A 7,729-nucleotide genomic window follows, 5' to 3' on the forward strand; every position below is an offset into this window, starting at 1 on the left:
ATAAAGAGTTTGGGCACCATCTTGGCCATCCTGTATAACAGGATGGAATAAAACACAAATAAATGCAATAATTGCAAAGTTCCCTTTTCAGCCCAGAGTTGAATCTCAAACTGGGAATAATAGGTCTGGTTTCTGGGTTAAGAAGTCATGAGGGAGGCAGGGGCAGGTCCAGTAGGACAGACAACAGAGATGATGTAAACGATGGAGTGGCTGCCAATCTTCCATTCTGCAGAAGAAGAAGAAAAGAAGGTATTAGCACAGAGTGCTATCCCCTGGTCACCAGTCCTTAAGTTGTCTCCCATGCCCACAGCATGACACCATCTATCTATCTATCTATCTATCTATCTATCTATCTATCTATCTATCTATCTATCTATCTATCTATCTATCTATCTATCTGTCTGTCTGTCTGTCTGTCTGTCTGTCTGTCTGTCTGTCTGTCTGTCTGTCTGTCTGTCTATTCAAATCTTCTAAATAGTGTGAACTGTTTTCTATTTTTTTTTCAAATCCTGATCAGAAGCACACACTGCACCTAGTCACCAGATGATAGAGAAGGCACTGAATCTGAATAAATCTGAGCTGTATGTTTCTTCCAGAATTCTTCACACCTCTCATTCATCTGGAAAGTACTGTATTCGTTTTTTGGAATATATGCTTTTGTTCAGTTTGTTCAGATGTAAAGGGTTTGCCAAACCTGCTCAAACAGGTAACTTACTGAAGTAAGACCTCTTTATTAACCACATGAAGAATGAATAAGACTTAAGGAATACGGGTAAAGGGAATACTTTAGTACTCTACCATGTAAATATCCTTATTGAAACTAGCTTCTTGGTCTCCACCTTTCCATTACATAGGTCAGACAGCTGAGAAGTTGATATGAAATCGCAGATTGTTAATCACAGTTCCAGGCCAAATGGGCAGTAGAAACTGTAACTATAAACTGTGAGTTAATAGAACCATTAACTTATACAGCATCTTGTGACCAGTATAAAGGACACTGCTGTTCACTGCCAGAACACCAGGTGATTTTGTGCAAAATCAAATATGTGTATGTTCACACAGACAAAGAGAATTACTCTATTATATGAAGAGAATAATTCTACTAGCCATAGAGGGAATGCAGAAACTGATAATTGATGACACTAACCCCCTAACCCAGTGTTTCTCAAATAGGGGGGGCACGTGGCTCCGTCAAGGGGGTCGCGTTTGACCTCGGGGAACATGCTTTTTTATTTTTCTTTTAAATTTTTTTTGAATTTAGAATGCACTTTAAATCTTTTTTGTTACATTTAATAAAGCTATTCTTTGTTGTAAATTGGTCCATATTTCTTTCTTTTTTTATTCTCTTATACGTTAATAAGTATACAGTGTTATGCAGAGGTGTACTTATAACAATTTTATAGACAAATGATACTATTTATAGTCGCGCGGGGGGCGCGAGATGTTTTCTTCTTCCTAGGGGGGGCATGACAGAAAATAATTGAGAAGCACTGCCCTAACCAAACTGATCTAATAGAGGAGAATAACTCAGGTTGAATGAATCATGGGATGGCACTCCCCAGGCTGGATGTCTATGAAGTTTTCTTCTGACTTGTTTTGTCCTTCCTATTCCCAGTTCACTCTCCTATTGCTTATGTGTTGGTAATGTAAATTACAGACGTTATACAATTTTTTCTGGCTTCAGAAATTTTTCTCATTGGTGTTCTGAACTATTTTCCACATTTCTGAACATGAAAATTCCAATTATTTAATTTTTTTACAAAATAGTGTTATGTCAGCAAAAGATTATTATTGCTTGTTTTGAATACACCAAAATGCCATTTTGTTTTTGGTATGGGCTCTAATATTTAGGGCACAGATGAACCTGTGGGTTTTTAGGTGACATCCACCAGAATGTATGCCAAGTGACTTCACTGATGCGAACCCAGTGACAGAGTAAATTCTCATTTGTGACTGAGTGTGTTTTAAGTTATAAATTCTAGGCAATTAACTCACGATTGTACACTGACTTATATTTTTATTACATTTTCGGTTTTTGATATATGATAGAATTTTAAAGTTTTGGATATGCTCATTTTTGACTCATTGTTCTGCCCTAGTTGCCTACCGTTTTGTACCTCTTGGAAAAACAATACACAGGTTAAGTCTGTCATGTTAGGATTTTCTACTATTTAATTTTCTAAAAATTTTGTTGATTTTCTAAAAATTAGTTTTTAAATTTATTTTTTCACATCCTTGACACTAGTGGTTTCAATGGACTTATGCCATTTATGGTGCTGCTGCTGTCCATATGTCAGTTTGTTATATTTCAGACACCATTTTCTTTTAAGAATTAAAAGCTGAAGCTTAAGAATTTCGGGTTTCCGACCCTTGGCTTCTCAACTATAATTCTTGTTTTGCCCATATGACTCAGTTTTGACTTACAAGTCAAAGATTATAGCACCTGTAATGTGATTGGCACATTTTTAATGAAAAAGTATTCTTGTTGATTAAGCCCATGTCACATTGTGTGACTTTCCAAGCAGTCCCTTGGTGTGAATTTCCCCTTGGGATTAATAAACTATCTATCTATCTATCTATCTATCTATCTATCTATCTATCTATCTATCTATCTATCTATCTATCTATCTATCTATCTATCTATCTATCAGTTTTCAATATAGCCTTCATTTACTTATTCTTACCCTGTCAGAGTCACCTAATGTGACATACCTAGTGACTGAGATCAAGTAGTCTAGGTCTGGTCACAATAAAATCCAACAGGCTTGATTTTCTGCATGGTTCGTGGGGTGGACTTTGTGTACATGATAGCTGACAACCAAAGTATGCTCATCCGGAAGTTAATTGAATAGAATGTAGTTATGAGGAATAAGGAACACACATGTTTTGAACCTCAAAAAAACACAATGCCGAGACAGCGGCTCTACTCACTGTAGCTGCTAACACTTCACACAGCGTCGGTACAGTGCTGCCTCCATCAGGTGGCACAGAGACTTTCGACCTCACGAACAGAAGATAGGCTCATCTGTCTGATGTCTCGTGTCATATACTATGACAAAATAGAAAAAGAAAAAAAGTCAGAGATTGCCGCTGAACTCACTGCAGCTCTTCAGCCTTCGCAACATGCCAGCACAGTACTGACTCTGCCAGGCAGCAAGCTATTGACAGTCAGAAAAGGGGCGAGTGTGACTGAGCTGGAAACTCATAACCCGGCCGGTAAAGTAGAAATGCTCAGCAATTTTCAGTTGTGCAAATGGATATAGTGCAGTGACAAAAGCCACACGACAAAAACTTGCATATTGTAACATTGGCTTGAGATATCAGGATGAATACTGCCAAATTTTATCCCAGTATTTATCCACAGGCTGTACTATACATTCATTTAGTATCATGACCTTAGAGTCTTTTGCACTAGTTTGAATAAATGTGGGAAAGTGTATTTTTATACAACATTGTGAGCCACTGGGAAATGATGATTACTGTTATCTTTATGTTTTACATTTGTACTGATTCTTTATTTACATAAACTATACAAAGTCAGATTACATGAAAATGGTATTGTTATTGCAATTAGACAAAGTGTTAAATGAAATTGTCTAGAAAAGCCAGGAAGAGGACAATTGACAGCTACCAAAGGTAAATTCCATGGTATTAATTGTCAAAACTGCCCCTTGTTTGCAAGTAAGCATTTTGCTGTAATTGTTACAGAAAATGTGTGACAGAAGACTTTATACTCAGAATAGGCAAAATTAGAACTTTCCAATCTAAACAGAAAGGTTTAGCATCTGATACAAACTCAGTGTCCTTCTGTTAAGAGTGTGAGTCACAGAATCATGTTTTTGGGATGTCATTTGTTAGTAGGGAATGAAACATTTGGCAGTACAGAAGACAGAATGGACTGGTTCCGTCAATAAGAAAACTGATTGGAATATACAGTATATTTGTTTTTTGTCAGAACCGTGTCATTAAGCACATAACCTAAACAAAACTAGAGCAGTTCTAAAGCCAAAAAAAGAATGATGTTTACCATCCTCCAATTTAATTTCACACATAACCTATTGGAGGATTTTAAGATTGCTGAAATGATTAGAAACTGCAATGCTTATGTATGCTGTGGCATTCAACTGATGCTCAATTAGTATTGAAAGTAAACATTCCCAAAACCATTCCACTACCACTACCATTCTGTACCATGAAAAGGAGGTGGAAGGGATCCGTTAATTCATGCTGTTGACCCAAAGTTTTGCCTAACTAGCTGCATGTTACTTCAGAAATGGATATTCAACAAACCAGGTGATATTTTCCTAATCTGAAATTAGACAGTTTGATGTTTGTTTGTTGTTAGCTGATAGGAATAGAACCTGGTGTGGTCTTCTGCTGTGGTAGCTTTTCATTTCATGACCCTATGTGCTGCATGTGCAGAAATACCCTTGTATAAAATACGATTGTATAAAGGCTGGATGTGCCAGTAACATGGTTGTTTCATACCTGGATGGAAGCCGTGCAAATACTTGATGATGTGGCAAATTCCTACCACCATACATGACAAATAAATGGGCATTTCCTCCAGGACTCTCACCACTATCCCATCTTCTGTTCTGTTTTTCTTCCCTGTGGATTTTCTGTTCGCTTGAACAAATCTTGCCATTCTTCTCACACTGTAATTGCTGCTCCTTGTTTTTTTTTTTTTCTGTTTATTATGTTTATATGATGGATGGCCGGCATATCAGTCCGGCTGGGACGTCCCTCAAATGAAGAAAACAGCCTTTGCAGGACAATACATCCCCTGGGATGCTAGATGGCAGCTCCCCTGGATGGAAATGTTTCCCCGGACTCCCGCAGGGCAGCATGGGACATGGAATCTGGTTCTTCAGCCCTGTTGGGTGCTATGGGTGCCGCCATGGGGAGCTCACTGAGAACCAGGGGGATATTATGATGACGTTAACTCGGAAGTACTTAGGAGTCAGGAGGACGGAAACCCGCAGTACTTCCAGGGCACCTGAAGAAGGCGTTTGACCCAGAGATGGAATACTTCCGAGTCAGGGTTTTTAAAAAGGTCTATGGGAAACCCAGCAGATCGAGCCAAAGTTGGGTGGTAGAGGATGGAGCTGCTGGGTGTGGAGGATTGTTGGTGATTATTGATTATTGTTATTGTATTGATTAAAGAATTGTGGATTGTGTGGTGCTTGATGCTTTATTTATTGAAGAAAATTATTAAAGAATCTTCTGGTGCTTTTACACGTGTGTCAGGGACGTCTGTCTGGTGGGTTCAACGGGGTAACAGCGACCCCTAGCGTCCACACATAATTATCTGTAAGTTCTAAATTAAAAGTTAAATATTCGAAAGAACCCAAATGCCGAAAACCCACAAACAAATTTTCAAAAAGCAAAGGACACAGAAAAATACAGTGTGGAGCCTAATTAATGCCACTACAAAAATGTTGTGGCATTAAGAATCTTATATAGTGCTCAGGTGTTACTAAAAGCCTGCTTAAGACCTATAATCTACTTAGGAGCAGACTCCACTCATCCATCATTAAAAAACAATAATACAATTAACATAATTAGCACAGCTCAGAGATTAATCAAGCTAACAAAAAGAACCCAAAGAAGAGAATTAACAAATGCATAAAAATTAACTGAAACAGAAAAATGTAAACTACAAAGGTAGCAGACACTATAACAGCAAAGTGATACACACTGTAAACAATGTCTATCGTGAATGAAGGTTCGTGGACATGCAGAATATGTTTTTTTATTAATTGTGCAGGTTATTGATCTTTATTATCACCCTTTTGATGTTTCAGCACTGTCATTTTGTATCTTTATTTTGATAAATGTCACTGCCATTTTGAGTATTTCTGCATGGCAGCTGCAAAATTGTTATTGGCATCTCCATCGCTACCTCTTGTTTGGCAGAAGTAGATTACGTGACATCAGCAGGATACCACTATTTAAGTTGGCATCATGCTATATCGAACATCCAAGTTCCTTGATTCTTGTGTGTATTTTGGCAGTGCATATACTTAGTAAATACATGTTTTCTGGGAGTTATGACTTTGATTGTCTTTGACTAAGATTCTGGTTTCCATATTGGACTCTAACATCTTGTTTTTTTGTGTGAACTTTTGGCTTTAACTCCTGCTTGTTTTGACTTTGTTACTGTTTCATTCCCTGTATGTTTTTTTTAATCATTGCCTTTGGGTTTGCCAAAATCTATTGTGGCAATACATACGACATTGTGAAGTGAACATTTCAACAAGAACAAAGATTAATACATTAAGCTATGACAATGTTTTGCACTAGAAATTTGTGAGCACTGAGGAAAAGAGTAATGGAACAGCATGGTCAGAATAAGAAGGAAAATATACTACAGCCCGTCAAAATCAGGGACTGGAGCAAAGATTTATATGTCACTGGGGAAGTAATCTTAAGCAAGTAGGGAACTGCGCAATAGAAACTAAGTCCAAAGTGCCATGGACAATCTTTAGAAATACTTAAAGAATTTAGCCTAGCTGCTGTATCAGACTCCCTTTTTTTTAGGCCAAGCAGAACACTGTATACACCCAATGCGGGCCAGAAAAATTATCGAAAAAAAAAAAACCCGCCACATTTTCCTTATAAACAAGACACACGGGAACCTCTTTGTTCATCACAATGAGATATTCTGCCTTACATGTGTTTTGAAACTGTGTTCCCATTTTGTCAGATTTTCATTCTTGCACATTGCAGTGGAACAGGAAAGCAACCAGCTGCCATGAGACTTAAATCAGCACTTAGAAAAAAAAAAATAATTACATCAGTACATAAAGTCGGTGGAGAGTGACAGTTCAGGCGAATCTGGAACTACAACAAAGAACATCAGTTTACACTTGCATTGTTGTGTCACGATCAAAAGGCACTTGACCACACAAATAGGTTTAAACACACTGGTAATGAATCACACAGACAACATTGGGAGCTGTTCAGTAACTGGTAGTGATCATATTTAACACAAGTATAAATGCAAATGCATTTTCTTTTCACAAAAAACAATCAAGTTAACAGAGAAGACAAAAAAACCCTGTAGGGTGGTGGCAGCAGTTGGTTAAGAGTGACCAGTCCTGATACCTGTGCAGCATCAAAAAGTTATATCGGAGTGGCAGCTGCAGTGTGTATGTGAAGACAGTCTCAGGAGATGGTCACACTTAATCTAGTTGGCATCATAAGAAAACACTGCAGTTTTTTATGGATCATTATAAGCAGCCAATAACCATTTTAACCACAGGTTAATAAGATGCAGTGCACTGTGCTGTGCAGATAAATGCAACAGAACACTTGAAAACCAATTTAATGTCAGGTGCAAATATAATCTACATTATATACGGATACAATCAATCTATAAAAAGCACATTTAATTAGGTCTTTGGGAAACCAACAGTCTTCACAAGGTATTTGTGAATATTCTTTTGAATTTTGAAGAAGCAGGCCACTTTGAAAAGGTTTTAGGTCCAGATCTGGCCCATGGACCTTGAATTTAACACCTCTGGTCTATAGAGTAGAGCAGTGTTTCTCAAACTTTGTGGTGTCACATCACAGTTTTTGGTTGTGGTTGGGGTTCCCCCTCCATGAATTTAGCACAATCACCTGAGAAGGGGGTGTGGGTTGGTACCCCTTGGTGAATCAAGCATGATCATCAAAGTGTATGGAAAAAGTCCCATGCAATCACCAGAGCATCAGAACAGATCAA

This window comes from Polypterus senegalus, chromosome 13 (genome assembly GCF_016835505.1).
Source record: "Polypterus senegalus isolate Bchr_013 chromosome 13, ASM1683550v1, whole genome shotgun sequence".
In the NCBI taxonomy this organism is placed as follows: domain Eukaryota; kingdom Metazoa; phylum Chordata; class Cladistia; order Polypteriformes; family Polypteridae; genus Polypterus; species Polypterus senegalus.